Source organism: Pleurodeles waltl, chromosome 1_2, assembly GCF_031143425.1.
Source record: "Pleurodeles waltl isolate 20211129_DDA chromosome 1_2, aPleWal1.hap1.20221129, whole genome shotgun sequence".
In the NCBI taxonomy this organism is placed as follows: Eukaryota; Metazoa; Chordata; class Amphibia; order Caudata; family Salamandridae; genus Pleurodeles; species Pleurodeles waltl.
The window spans coordinates 1,066,682,145-1,066,698,600 of record NC_090437.1 but is presented as its reverse complement, the minus strand read 5'-3'; positions in this window follow the sequence as shown (position 1 = coordinate 1,066,698,600).

Genomic DNA, 16,456 nt, shown 5'->3' with positions numbered 1-16,456 from the left:
GTGGCCACTCCCCTTTTCTTTGTCCAGTTTCGCACCAGAGCATGGGACAAGGGGTCCTGAACTGGTGTAGACTGGCTTATGCAGTGAGGGCACCATCTGTGCCCTTCAAAGCATTTCCAGAGGCTGGGGGAGGCTACCCCTCCTCAGCCTGTAACACCTATTTCCAAGGGGAGAGGGTGTAACACCCTGCTTTCAGAGGAAATGCTTTATTCTGCCTTCCTGGGACTGGGCTGTCCAGACCACAGGAGGGCAGAACCATGTCTGTGAGGTGGCAGCAGCTGTAGCTGCAGTGCAAGCCTCAGAGAGCTGGTTTGGCAGTACTGGGGTCCACGGTGGAGCCCCCAGGATGCATGGAATTGGCTCCCCAATACCAGATTTGGAATGGGGGGACAATTCCATGATCTTAGACACGTTACATGGCCATATTCAGAGTTACCATTGTGAAGCTACATATAGGTATTGACTTATATGTAGTGCACACGTGTAATGGCATCCCTGCACTCACAAAGTCCGGGGAAATGGCCCTGAACTATTTGGTAGCACCTTTGCTAGTGCAAGGGTGCCCTCACACTTAGTAATTTTGCACCTAACCTTCAGCAAGTGAAGTCCTATAGGTGACTTACATGTTACTTAAGTGCAGTGAAAATGGCTGTGAAATACCATGTGCGTTATTTCACGCAGGCTGCAGCTCCCTATGGGTGGAAAAGGAATGCTGCAACCCATGTGGATCTCCTGGAACCCCAATACCCTAGGTACCTAGGTACCATATACAAGGGACTTATAAGGGGGGGTCCAGTGTGCCAATTTAAATTGGTAAATGAAGTCACTAGCCTACAATGACAATTTTAAAAGCAGAGAGAGCATAAGCACTGAGGTTCTGGTTAGCAGAGCCTCAGTGACACAGTCACGCACTATTGACAACACATACATTAGGCCACAAACTATGAGCCCTGGGGTCCTGGATAGCAGGATCTCAGTGAGACAGGCAAAACACACTGACATATAGGTTTTTATCTATGAGCACTGGGGTCCTGGCTAACAGGATCCCGGTGACACAGTAAAACACACTGACACACACTCACAAACTGGCCAAAAGTAGGGGTAACCATGCTAGAAAGAGGCTACTTTCTCACACTGGTCAAATAATACCTATAATTAATGCATCCTTTAAAACCTAGGTACTAGGCCATAAGCATGTAGGGTAAGACGGAAGGTAAAGCCTTCAGATTCAAGACTGGAATAACAAGGTTCTACTCATCGATGGTCCAATACTCAACTAGCCTTTTGGCAATATAGAGGAAAACAATGATTGAACCATCTAACGAGGGTCTTGGAGCTGAATTTCGCCTTGATCACCGCTAAAGGTGGTAATGTTATCAATTGCATTCAAGGCTATGTAAAGCAGTGAACTCACATCTTCCCACCCTTTGAGAAAGGACTTTTAAATTGTACCTTTCTAAATAGGGTGTGTTGGAAATGAACTTTCTGTAGGGTCACCCCCAAACTTTTTGCCTACCGCCTTCTCTCATCTCATTTTTTAAGGCTTTAGGACTCTGCACACCTTATCACTGCTAATCAGTGCTAAAGTGCATATGTTCTCTCCCTAAAACATGGTGACATTGGTTCATACCCAATTGACATATTTAATTTACTTATAAGTCCCTAGCGAATTGCACTACATGTGTCAAGGTCCTGTAAACTAAATACTACTATTGGGCTGCAGCATTGGTTGTGCCACTGCAAGGCCTGTGTGTGCAGTTTTACTGCCACTTCGACTTGACATTTAAAAGAACTTGCTAAGCCTTAAACTCCCCTTTTTCTACATATAAGTCACCCCTCACATAGGCCCTTGGTAACCCATAGGGCAGGGTGCTATGTAGGTATAAGGCAGGGCATATACCTGTGTAGTTTATATCTCCTGGTAGCGTAAAAATCCTAAATTTATTTTCTACTACTGTGAGGCCTGCTCCTTTCATAGGATAGCATTAAGGCTACCCTCATACACTGTTTAAGTGGTAGGTTCTGATCTGAAAGGGGTAACCATGACATGTTTAGTATGGCCAGAATTGTAATAGAAAATCCAGCTTTTTGGTGAAGTTGGATTTAATATTGCTATTCTAGAAATGCCACTTTTAGAAAGTGAGCATTTCTCTACACTCAGATCCTTCTGTGCATTACAGACTGTCTCCAATCCACATCTGCCTGGGCTGGTGGACAGCTCCATTGTGCATTACACCCAGACACGCACAAACACAGGAGGCTCAGTCACACCTGCACACATCTGCATAATGAATGGGTCTTTCTGGGCTGGGAGGGTGGCGGGCCTGACGCTTACATATCAAAGGGCAGTGGCCTCCCCTTATACAATGGACTGCCAAATCCCCTACTGGGACCCTGGCAGACAGGATGGAACTGAAAGGTAACTTTGTGCACTTCTAAACCACACTTGGAAGTATCCTCACTTCAAAGGCACATTTCGGTATATAAACTGGGTCCCTGACCCTCCCAACTAAGACACTTTTTTACAAGATACCTCCTGGGAAAGAAACTCTGAACCAGAACCTGTCACTTGCTAATAGAAGCTGCCTGGCAGCCCAAAGGACTCACCTGACTGCTTTTCTGTAAAGGACTGCTGCCTTGCTGTTGCCCTGCTGCCTTGCTGCCCTCTGGCTCTGCTGAGAAGTGCTCTCTAAGGGCTTGGATTGAGCTTGCATCCTGTTTCCTGAAGTCTCAGGGTAAAAAGACTTCACCTCTGCAAAGAACTCCTTGTGCAGCGAAGACTGATGGACAACCTGCCGGAAATGACACACAGCATGCCCTGCTGTGAGAAAATCACTGCATCGCTGAACCGGAACGACCCGGATCCCCGGGTGGAGATCGATGCAGCACCAGCATTGTGACCGGAAACTTCAACACACGGGCAACTGGATCGATGCATAGCTGACTTCTTGCAAGAGGAATCGATGTAGTGTCTGCCGTGCGACAGAAATCTCCCTGCATCGCCCACCGGATTAACGCTCCTGTGACTTCATCCTGCACACCCAGGATTTCTCTGCATCATCCCCGGGGCGTCCAAATACCTCCCAACCCGAAGAAAATCCAAGCCTGCATGCCGGAAATCAACACAAAGACCTTGCTGCATGGAAAAACATTGACGCATCATCTGTGTGCACCCGGAGAAACTGACGCACACCTCCCCATTTTCTACGCATCTCCTCCTTTGCGGTCGCAAGCGAATCATTTAGACATAAACCAGGTACTTTGCGCTCGCAAGAGACCATTGTTGTTTTTAAGAACTAAGGCTCTATTTCTCATTACAAAAGTGATATTTCAACTTGTGTTTATCAAACCTTCATCATTCCATATTTTTGTAAACCTTTGTGGTGTATTTTTGTGGTGCTATACTGTGTTATTGCATGATTTTTGCACAAATAGTTTAAACAATGCCTTCTAAGTTGAGCCTGACTGCTCAGTGCCAAGCTACCGGAGGGTGGGCACAGGATAATTTGGATTGTGTGTGACTTACCCTGACCAGAGGGAGGGTCCTTGCTTGGACGGGGTAACGTGACTGCCAACCAAAGACTCCATTTCTATCATGGTGGCAATAAGAAGCTAAATTCTGACCTATGAAAAAAACACTGAAAGGCAGCCTTTATCCTTATCCAATGCAAACGGCAAAAGAAACTATTCAGAAAGTACTATGAGGAAACTGGGCGGATCTGTTATACAATCATAGTAAGAATATAAAAGAAGCTAAACTAAGGTTCAATTACTTTAAGGTTTTTCATGACTGGAACTGGTCTCCAGAGAAATTGTGCAAAGCCAAACCTTACATTCCTCCACACTCTGGCGATGCCAATTAACAAAAGATGCGGTTTACATAGTTTGGCCCTGCTGATAGATACAAACCTAGTCAATCAATCAATTGGTGATTTCTTAAGCACAGGTAATCACCAGTAGGGTCTCAAGGTGTTGCTTGCTGGCATGCAGCTCAATCAAAGAGCCAGGTTTTGACGTCCTTCCTGAACTGCTTCAATGATGTGGTCTGCCTGAGTTTGAGAGGTAGTGTGCCTGGGCTGCAAGGTAGGAGAAGTATCTTCCCCCTGCTGTGCTTTTCAGGATCTTAGGAACATCTGTGAGGGTGATCTTGGAAGAGCGGCGTTGTCTGGTAGGTACGTAGAAGGCGAGGTGGTGGTTGAGGTATGCCAGTCTTATGTTGTGTAGTGCCTTGTAGGTGTGGATCAGGCATTTGTACGTGATGCGCATGTTGACTGTGAGCCTATTAAACTCTGTGTGACACTTGCTCAACAACATGACAAACCCCAGAATTTTCCATCCTCCTCAATTACCCTCCTGCTGAATGCAGAAAATATAACAGAAATTACAACTCATAAAAAGATGGATTGACTCTGCATTAGCTGTGGCTAAAGTCTGCATCTTAAGACAATGGAAATCTGTCCCTACATTAAATGAATGGTCTGAAGCCATGCTGTAAAAGGGACTGCATTAACGTTTGATTCACAAATTGACTGATCCAATTGAGATTTTCTAGACTATCCTGGATTCCTACCTAGAGAGTCTTTACCGTTCATTTTGATAGTTATTCGTACTTAGGACCCACTTTTTGGAGTCGGATTAGGAAAAGTGGGTGTGATGTCTTTTGGCATATTCTTGCTTCAGGCTGTACCTCCAGTTTTTGACTTATATTGCTGAACGTGTTAATAACGTTTTTCAATCCTTTCCATGTCTGAACTCGGGGTGCCTAAATTAGGATCTCTGATTGTTTACTTTTGAATTTCTGTGTCATTTCAGATACATAACTATGGGCCAGATGCAGGAAACTATTTGCGAGTCGCAAACGGCAAAAAATGCCGTTTGCGAGTCGCAAATTCCAGTTTCCAATGCAGAAATGCATATTGCGAGTCGGGACCGACTCGCAATATGCATTTCAGAATCGCAAATAGGAAGGGGTGTTCCCTTCCTATTTGCGATTCGGAGTGGTATGCAATACCATTTGCGACCGCATATGCGGTCGCAAATGGTGTCGCAGTTACCATCCACTTCAAGTGGATGGTAACCCACTCGCAAATTGGAAGGGGTCCCCATGGGACCCCTTCCACTTTGTGAATGGACCCAAAACTATTTTTTTAGGGCAGGTAGTGGTCCAAGGGACCACTACCTGCCCTGAAAAAATACCAAAACTAAAGTTTTTTTTATTTTTTTTAAGTGCAGCTCGTTTTCCTTTAAGGAAAACGGGCTACACTTAAAAAAAAAAAACTGCTTTATTTAAAAGCAGTCACGAACATGGAGGTCTGCTGACTACAGCAGGCCTCCATGTTTGCGAGTGCCTAGACTCGCTATTGGGCCGCAATTTGCGACCCACCTCATTAATATTAATGAGGTGGGTCATTGCGACCCCATAGCGACTCGCAGACAGTGTCTGAGACACCGTTCTGCATACCAATTTGCGAGTTGCAAATTGCGAGTCGCAGGGACTCGCAATTTGCAAGTCGCAAATTGGCTTTTTGCTACATCTGGCCCTTTGTGACATATCCTCTATGTTACATGATGTGGTGAATTAACCGTTGTACGTGGGATATATCTTCTGCACTGAATAATCTGTTATATGCTTTAACCTAATACATACAATTCAAAAGAAATATGGAAATATGTTTTCCTTAAATAATGATTATCCGTACAAACGCAGCAGTAAAACTGTAATATCGCTGAATCATTTGTATTAAGGTTTCAACTAGAATATGAAAAGTCATTAGAATTTGTCAGTGTAAAACGTATATGACAGAACTCAGAATTTAGATCTTTTGTATACTCACCATAAAGAATATTACAGCGAGAAATTATATGTCTGGGGAATGTGTATGATATCTCATTGACCAGTAAGGCTGACAATCATTAAATGAAGTGTACGTTTTTAATGTATATTGACAGACTATATCGCACCTCTCTTTAGTATTAAAAAAAAGAAAGAAATCAAAACAAATTAGGTATATTAAATCAGCACATACTTTTTACGTGTATGCCAGACTTTGTTTTTACTTTTGACATACTTTTTAAAATATGTATGATTTGCAACAAAGTGGTAAGAATTGAAACATTGAATTAAAAGCTAGTATACTTATGAAATTAGCATTACTTGAAAAGGATGCACCGAACCTGAATATGCCTTAAAAAGGTCACCCAGGCCTTGAATAGGATGAAATAACATCGTCTCATATATGTCCTCAAATGTCAAAACGATTTGCTCTATTATACATTACTGAAGCAGCAAAAATGGGGCAACTTTTGCTACCCTTTTGTAGATTTTCAGCAATGCAGTTATCTGTCATTTCCCTTATGTGATTGTATGTGGAAATAATTCACTTGAGATTTGACCGATTTTGCGTGCCTGACATCTGCTTGATTCACTGCTGCTCATATGAGTGATGAACTTAATAGTGGGCTTGTCAGTCAGGTACAATGCAGCATTCTTTCTAGGTTAAAACTGGGCATCTTTTCGAGCAGAGGCTTGCATTCCATTTCAGCATTGGCAGGAAAGGACCTAACCTGATGTTGCCATAACAAGAAAGACCATCCCAATGCTTAAAAAAAAGGAAAACAAAACCTGACACAGGACCCAAATGACCTTGCTAACTTTCACCCCATCACCCACCTTCCCTGCATTTGAAAAATAAATGAGAAAGCAACCTCCAATAAACTACAGAGTCATCTACAAGAATACTTATCTGACTTCAGACCTGGCTGCAGAACGTTACCCTAAACCACTGAAAACTCCACCACAATCTGCCTGATACTGTTTCCAACGAGGCAGCAGCCCAAGAGTGACAGCTTCCAAATTGTGATAGAGTTACCACCTACTTTGAAGAGTTGACAACTTTTTGATGATTTGGAAATGCGGGCACATACCGTTGATATTTTTCACAGCAAATCACAGTAAGGATAGGGAATTACACTTTCAGGCTCCTCTCTTAACTGTAATTCGAATGGACTCAGAAACCACTTTTGTGATTCAGAAAGGCTTCTCCAAAGTGCAAAAGGGCTTTAGATGGGGGTTTCTAACTTTTTCTGTTATAAGACCTACTTATATTCAATGAAATTCACCCCGGACTACTTTAAGTGGTGATGTAATAGTGACCACCCCATCCAAGATTGTCAGCAGTGATCACATCAGTGTATTCGGCAGGGTTGTCAGCAGTAAGTAAAAAAAAAATTATCAATATGAAATGCCTCTACATCGGTAATATATGAAACAGACATAGCTGTCTGCTAAGTAGCGCGCCAAACTAATAATATGAGTAATATGTTTCTCCAACACCACATGATTTATCACTTAATAGCTTTAAGTGCATTTTGAAAGTTCAACTGTTTTTCTCCAAAAATCAGCTCATGAGAACCGAAAATACACACATTTTCTTCTAAAAAATGCACATTTTAATTTTGCTTCAAATTCAACCTTGCAAATGCTTCTATTTTAGTAGGCTGGGCTGACCACAGAAGAGCTACTTACAGTTAGCTGAAGAGCTATTGGTCGCTCATGAGCTACTTGTTGGTGGCACCTTTAGAACAGCCGAAAACAGGATTGTATGGTTGCAAACCTTGTGAATTGCATGAGCTGTGAAAACAATATGCATTTGTATGTCTAGACCCACGATGAATCTACCACTGTATTTTCAGCAAATCCCTTGTGCTCACATATTGTGTAAAACACTAATTTTACCACATTTGCTAAGTATACAGGTATAGCCATAGGAATATTTCTCAGTACAATTTTCGTGCACTATTGGACATGCTATTTCTTTCACTGACACCTCGTGGTGAAAACCGAACTGAGGGGCATATTTATACTTCATTTGCGCCGAATTTGCGTCGTTTTTTTCGACGCAAAACTAACGCCATATTTATACTTTGGCGTTAGACGCGTCTAGCGCCAAAGTATGGGCAAATAGCGTCATTTTTTTGCGTGAACGCCTTCCTTGCGTTAATGAGATGCAAGGAAGGCGTTCCCGTCTAAAAAAATGACGGCGACGCAAATGCGTCGTATTTATACTCCCGGGCAAAAATCACGCCCGGGAGTGGGCGGGGCAAAATACCCCGCATTTGCGCCACTTTTTAACGCCTGGGTCAGGGTAGGCGTTAAGGGGCCTGTGGGCTCAAAATGAGCCCACAGGTGCCCTCCCCTGCCCCCAGGGACCCCCCCTGCCACCCTTGCCCACCCCAGGAGGACACCCAAGGATGGAGGGACCCATCCCAGGGACATTCAAGTAAGTTCAGGTAAGTATACATTTTTTTTTTTTTTTTTTTTTTTGGGTGGCATAGGGGGGCCTTATTTGTGCCCCCCTACATGCCACTATGCCCAATGACCATGCCCAGGGGACATATGTCCCCTGGGCATGGCCATTGGGGAAGGGGGCATGACTCCTGTCTTTACTAAGACAGGAGTCATTTCAATGGCGTCTGGGCGTCGTAAAAAATGGCGCAAATCGGGTTGAGGCGATTTTTTTGCCTCAACCTGACTTGCCCCATTTTAAGACGCCCTAACGCCATTTTCCCCAACGCCGGCGCTGCCTGGTCTACGTGGTTTTTTTCCACGCACACCAGGCAGCGCCGGTCTGCTAGCGCCGGCTAACGCCATTCCATAAATACGGCGCCCGCATGGTGCTTCAGAATGGCGTTAGACGGCGCTAAATTTTTTGACGCTAAACTGCGTTAGCGCAGTTTAGCGTCAAAAAGTATAAATATGGGCCTGAATGTGATGCAGAAGAAAATGTGCTATCAAAATTGTCAACATTGGAGCAATTTTTTTACAAGCTGAGTTTCTGATGCCAAGGTCCAGTCATAGGAATATCTGAAAATAATGGAAATAACGGCTCCCTATTAATAGGAGAGGAGATTAAAATGATTGTGAAACTCCAATGAGAATGTTTGTGAATTCCTACAATGAGATAACTTTGTGGGTGTTCACTGCATTCTTACTGGCTATCCTTCTATCTATTCTCTAAGAACACCCATATTCACAATTTTCGGTTTGAAAGAATAGCGTTGAAGCACAACATGAATAGATATTAATAATGTTTGAATTATCAAGGTTCTGCCTTACATTTCTAGCAACCTAATAATCTGCATAGCAGTGGAATTTTAAACAGAATGTGTATATTCTATTACTAAAGTAGCCTCGGAAGCTGCACTGTGTTTTTTTTTTTAATCTAAGTTAATGAGTCCTTTGCCAGTTGACTACTTATAAACCTTAAGAAATAATATCAGGCATGGAATGTTTGCGTGGACAGAATCATAAATACCTGAGGTTGCTGTCTAATAGCTGGGAATGTTTGTTTTATTTTTTCAAATCCGAGAACAGCCTGTTGAATCCCTGTTTGTTTTATTTATTTAGTTTGCTGCTAGCATAGTTAACAATTTTCTTATGTTTTGGCCAACTGCTCAATGTCATAGTGTCTGCATTTTGGGTATAAAATGCATTTTGTCTATGGAAATATCCAATGCTTTGTGTACTCAAGTTCCAATACTTTCATAAATCATTTGGAATCTCCCTAATGTTTCAAAAACGATAGCAATGTGGAAACTTGCAGGAGAATAGTTATCAATTTCAAAGATATGAAGCTGAAATAATTACAGCTCTAACATCCAGCATTTTTTGCAGACTCGAGTTGTACTTAAGAAGTAGGCTGTGGCCCACAGAATCATGATTAATAAAAAGTTATGTTTGTAAAGAGCACTCAATAACATGACTGGTCTGATTTTCGCCTTCCACCAGCAATACTAAATACAATTTATTTCACAAAACTTATATTTAGGATTACGGGCGGAAGAAGGAGAGTTTTGAGGCTGGCCACCATACAAAGCAACAGAGAAGACGCTAATTTTTCCATTTGGAGAACTAGCGGATAATTTTGCAACAACCCAAGGAAATATTTAATGGGAGGCTGTAAACAGCAGAGGACTGTTATTTAGTTTTATATCATGCACCTTCAAAGCATATTCATCCAACGAAAGTGGCATTTGATACGGTTGATGAACATCGGACCACCAGTGCAAGTTGCTAATTGTAGAAAGTCCCCTAATTTGCCTCTAGTCAGGAGATCTATTGTAGCAGTGTGCCTTCCGATTGAAGCTTTTCACCTAATGAATAACAGCGACAGAAGGTAGACTTATATCAACTGTTAAGAGAAATAAACATTCGAGAAAACAAAGTGTTTCTGAGAGCACCAATAAATTTAACTTGAATATATATTCGTCTAAACATTTACTGGACAACACATTAAAAATAAATAGATAACATATTTATCGAATTCTATTCATCTTGCCGAGAGGAGACTAATATAGACTTGCAAATGGAGCTAACCAGGCTTTCCCGGAAAGGTTATCATTGCCTATCCCATTAGTGATAAATTAATGGGTGACTTCGGTCATCCCAAAGATTAGCAGATTTAGAAATAAATCCTGTATAAAATGCATTTTTATTTGTTAAAAGCGACAAACCTCACATGGGGAAAGATTAAGAGATGTTTTATTTAAGAAGAAAGATTAAGAGATATGTATTTAAGTGCTGCAGAAAAAGAAAGGTCCCATCTGTTCCTGTTGTCTCAGCATTCCACAAGTGAATTCTATCACCATGTTCTATCTATGTTGTCATTTTATCAAGACAGCAGATACCACATATCTTTCCCCATAAAACAAACGTTTCATAATCTAAAATTATTCAACATATCACAAATAAAAAGAGGTAAGTGTCTAACTACTTAAACTAGAATGTGGAAAGGTTTGTAAAAATACAACAATCAATCGACAGGCACTCAAAAAAAACATCAAAGTTAAGTGTCAGTGAGCATGAGTACAGGTAAGCTCAGGCAAAGTAGCATTTGTAAGAGACCAAGGGCCAGATATATCAAAGGATTTGACCCATTCTGCGTCTATGGGAAAATGCTTTAGTACATATGGCCCCAAGACACTTGTAGTAGGTAAGTAAGGTTCAAACAAATTCACCCATATTTTTGGGATTTTTGGGATTTAGTATACTGCATCCCTTACAAGAGATGCATACTTTGCCTGATGTGAAATTACCTTTGTACTCTATAGCTCACCAAAAGTAAGCTATTAGTTTTATGGGCTGACCACCATATGATGAAGGCCTAATGTCAGGCTGAAGTAATTTAATCTTACCTATCAGGTTTTCTAAGTAAAATTTCATTGAAACTAATATCATTTTTGCACTTCAGAATCAAACAACATCTGGACCGGTTGGCTATTTAAAAATACAGTATGTACTCGGCGTTTCAGTTTTCAAAGATCAATTTGAAGTATAACCTCTCCACAGTGTAATTCATCATACTCATACTCATCTTCATCATATACTTAAACTTCCTTTACTCATGTCTTTCATAGAGATGATCTACAGTATTTTCCAAAATGTCCTACATTATCACACCTGTGACATTTGGTAGAAAGAGCAGGAGACGTGATATTAATTCCTAGAAGTCTACTGCTACCAGAACGGAAACACTTAGCTTTTCTCATCATTTGTTCCCACCATAATTAATCTTCTTTTCATTATTAGCCTTGTCATGGGTCATTTTGTCAACAGGTGTTCTTCCCGAGACTGACAGGAAATATCTTCTTTCCTTAGAACATCAACACAAACAAGGGAATGTTCAACACATTTCACAGTCATTAGTAGCTCGTCTAACTGGGGATTATCTTTTTGCCAAAGAACATCCTTTATCTTTTCAATGTTGCAACCAAGCATAAACTGGACTTGAATATGCTCTTACAACATATTATCAAATTTACAAGTAGCCACCAAGCTAGTAAATCTGTGACATACAACTCTACTGACTCTTAAGTCCTTTGCATACATCTACCGAAATGATAGCATTCTAGAATAGTGCTTATTTTCAGTAAATAGTGTTTATCACACTTAGTCAGGCAAATTTAAAATTCATTTAGATTGTTAGACTCATCCTCGCTTAATTCGGAGGAATGTTCAAAGTCTTCCTTATTTTCTGACCCTAGACAGTTCATTAATAAAAAAAGTCTTCTTTTCTGCACGTAAAGGTGCATTGCATACATGCGTCTAATGTAGGAACATTTTCTTTCACTTAGACCATTTTATAAGTGTATCGTCCGAGTGGACAAAATAAAAGGTGGGGCTGATACATTTAGCATTTCAAAGGCTATTGGAGAGTAGACTAGACAAATCAAATAAAAGCAGATAATACTAGGTGAGCAATTAACCCACCACTATGAACAAATTGATACTTAGGACTATCTTCTGATACAGAACAATGCAATTCCCAAATATGGTTTGATATTGTAGTGAAGTGGGGCAGATGGAGATTACAACATAACATATAATAATTCAAAAAGCTTTTTTGTCAATGGAAAAAAACGTTAACATATAAAATCATAATATAATTTACTTAAGAATTTTGTGGATGTACAGTCTTAACGAATAAATAGGAGTGTGCGCATCACTGGTAATCTGAATTCACAAAGTGGCAGTCATACTTTTTTTTTGTTTTAATAATTGTGTGCGCATCATAGAAGAATTCCCCACTTGCGCAACAGTGTGCCCGAACCTGAAGATGTTTCAAAGTGTGTGCCATAGGACGCAACTTACTTAAATTGTGTTCATATCACAGAAGAATATGCCGCTGACACAACAGTGTATACATCTCAGATTCCCAAAAGGATGACATGTGTTACAGATGGGTGCTGCCTGCTGAATCATCATGCGCAACAAGGAAACCTCTGCAAAGCTCACTTATAAACGAGTGTGCACGTCACTGAACGACATGCCATGCAAGACTTCAAAAACGGAGTCTAGAGAGAGCGTGCTGCTGTGGATGATCACACCAATCCTGAGGCATCTTAATATGTACTTACCACGTCGCTCTACGTGGTCACCGATGTAGAACTTTGAATGCCAGAGGGAGTCTGTGCGTGAGAGAGATTTGCAAGGCAGGTGCGAGGTAAGTCATGGGAGCATGCCATCATAAACAGTCACTCCTGAGGATGATTAAACATTGAAGATGAAGTAATTCTCTTGTTACGATGCCAATTGAAGTAAATAATGCAATTTCTAAATTGCCACATAACACGCCCCAATTTAATTATTTTTTTACCATTTTATATCATGTGCTAACCTGTAATGCGCTTGCAACAGCACCTTGTATGGAAGAATATTCTGCCTGTCAACCTTGTAATGAAGGATTCCTCTCTCACTGTATATGAGTGTTGAGAAGTTTCATAATAGGTAGCGATGCAAATTTTGAGATTGTTACAGTGAGCAAACAGTACGTGAATGGCAGAAGACTTGATTTCTTTTTGGGGTACGTCTCTATGCTCATCATTAATGTAAAATTGACAATGAGTAAAGATTAAGAGAAATGTTATTTAAGTGCAACATACAAAGAAACGTCTCATCCACTAAACTGGTGACAGATGGAGAATGTGAAGAAAGAAAGGTATATTATTTTTTTCTTGTTAACTGATTGACATGCATTGGAATCTCAAAACTTACTAAACTCATCTAAAATGTATTTTTCTATGAATAGGCTCTAGTGTGAAGCTGTGTGAGAATGGAAATGACAGAATGAGAATAAGCATAAAACGTATAGAAGTGTTTTGTTTTTCAGACAGCAAAGCATACAGGAAAATATCCCATGGCCAGACTAATGTTGAATGAAACAAAAATGTATCTCGAGTTAAGACTGTTACTTGTAAGAATGAACCTTCTTGACAATAGCTGCTTGACTCTCATAAACTTACAGGTTCCTGATTGACTGTCTCATATCTTGGATGAAACAAATTTATTGAACTGTATTATTCACGTTATTATAAAAACTGTTGTTTGCTCTCAGATTTAGAATTATTCTCTCTGCAAGACTCAGACAGACTTTGCTCTTTGCTCAGACTATTCTCTATCAGAGTCTGTTACAATATTTTTATGAGTACTCATAGCTTCACGGACTAGACTGTCTCTTGAAATATTGTTCCTTTATATTTTCTTATTACATTTTTTTTTTCATAATGACAGAATATTAGACTAAGTTCAGATTTTGAACTTTCCTCGACTACAGAGAAACTGTAGCTCCCATTGTCCTTGACCTCTTTGCTGCATTCAACACCATCTCCCACCATACCCTCATTGACAGACTCTGTAATACCGGCAAACAGCAGAAAGCCCTCAAATGGATTATCTCTTTCACACAGAGCATCCAACTACGTCCCTTCACCTCTGCACTCAAGGGCGTCATATGTGGCATACCCCAAGGATCATCCCTTATCGCCACCTTATTCAACATCTACATGATCCTCCTCGCAGACGCTGTCAGATCCCACAGACTCAACACAATCTCCTAAGCAGATGGCACTCAACTAATCCTCTGGCTCACCAAAGACCCCTCCAACACCAGAACCAAACTTCTGCAATGCCATGACCAATGTAGCTAAATGGATGAGAGACAGCTGCCTCAAACTAAACTTAGATGAAACAGAAGTACTAATCTTCAGAAAGAACACCTCTGTATGGGACCACAGCTGGTTGGTGGCAGAACTTGTACTGACACCCACACCGACAGACTACATGCACATGCACATGCACAACCTTGACAGCCAACTGACCATGAAATGCCAAGTCAATGCAGTCACCCTCTGCATGTTCAGCAAAATCTTCAGATTGATCACAATCAACAGGAGAAAAACTGTCATGCAGGTCCTTGTAATCAACTGCCTTGACCTTGTCATCAGCTGCCTTGGCTAAGGCAGGACTCTCTACCACACAATCTTCAACCAGCTCCTCAGAAGACTCTAGACCATACAGAACACTGCAGCTAGACTCGTTCAGGACATCCCCAGAAGGACCTACAAATCTCTACATGACCAAGGATTTCAGAAAGAAACCCAAGACCTGTCTTTTTTATGGAGACACAGCACCCTCAGTGCCCAGAGACCCCTAGAGGTGACAGTGCTACGTTATCTAAATGCTGACTGATTGATTGCTTCATGATAAATAACATTCTTAAACTATAACTAAAACTCTGATTTTGACTCCTGGAGATATTTGATGTACTGTAATTGCAGCTTTATGTTTGCAACTCATACCAAAGATCCCCTCATGAACGTTAAAGAGGTGCAGAGTATGTTATAAATGTAGGATTCTCTGTTCTCCCAATGGAAATTAAAATCAAGCCAGATCTTTGCTCAGGAAAAACTCTTGTATACTCTATATGGTGCCTTTTAGATGTGCATTTATTGACTCCTTGATTCTAGAGCATAGCCCACTAAAATAAATGATAGACCTGAGGAACCTAGGAGAATCTTACTTTCAAAGTGAACTATTTCATATAAAATTAGTTCCAAATTTGCTCAGCAGACCCCCCTTAGGGAGATGTGCTGACAACTCCAAGCTACCAGGCTGTACACAGGCAATAAAGGAAAGTGCATTGGAAGCTAGATCGCTATCTATGGTGCACTGCCTTCATTTCCTCACAACCCGCCTGATGGTACTGTGACCATTGCAGAGCTCATGTTGACCAAACAGCAAGATTGGACATCCTCCTACAAGCACAACTATGCCACACATATAAGCATATAGCATTAATAAGGCTTACACTAAAAAAGAAAAATGTTGCACTGTCTTTGCATACAAGAATTAAAACAGGAAGTGGTCATGGGCAACTAGAGATTTATGGGTAAAGAGGAGGGCTTAATGAGGATAATCATGAAGATAGGATGCAGAAACTGTGTTTCTGTCAGAGTCACCAGATCCTCGGGGTTTGTGCACGTTCCCATCACTTCCACCACAAGACAGCTCCAATACTCTGGTTAGATTTGTCACAGAGTCTAAGAGAGTCCAAGTGGAGAAAAGGGGATTAGGAAGGGAACATCTGGGAAGGAGACCTGTAGGAAGCAAAAGGTTAAAACACACAACATCAAAATTACATCTCATGAAATCAGTACCATGCGATAACTCTAAGCTTCGTCATTCTGAAAACATGAACAAACCTAGAATAGTCCTAAACTGACTAGGCTTTAAATGACCGAATACCTGAGGAGGAAACAAGAAAAGTTAAATAGAACTTTCAAATTCAAGTACTTTCTTTAGCATGAGAATCAGGAAACACTTTGAGTAATTTCTAAACAATCATATGAATCTCCATTTAGGAATACATATCAGGAACACACAGCATTACATCTAGAACTCTGGTCTTGTTGTGTTCTTCTCAAAACATTGGAAAGTGAATTGCGCACTTTGCAGGTTTTTATATGTGTAATAAACACCATAAAGGATTGTGCACCATGAAATCACACTACGTAGATTCAAGGAATAAATCACGCGACTTGTCAACTCAAAATGCTATCAAGGAAATGTCTTAGAATGGTAGCGCACAGTAATTTACATTATTTATACACAAGAAAGAAT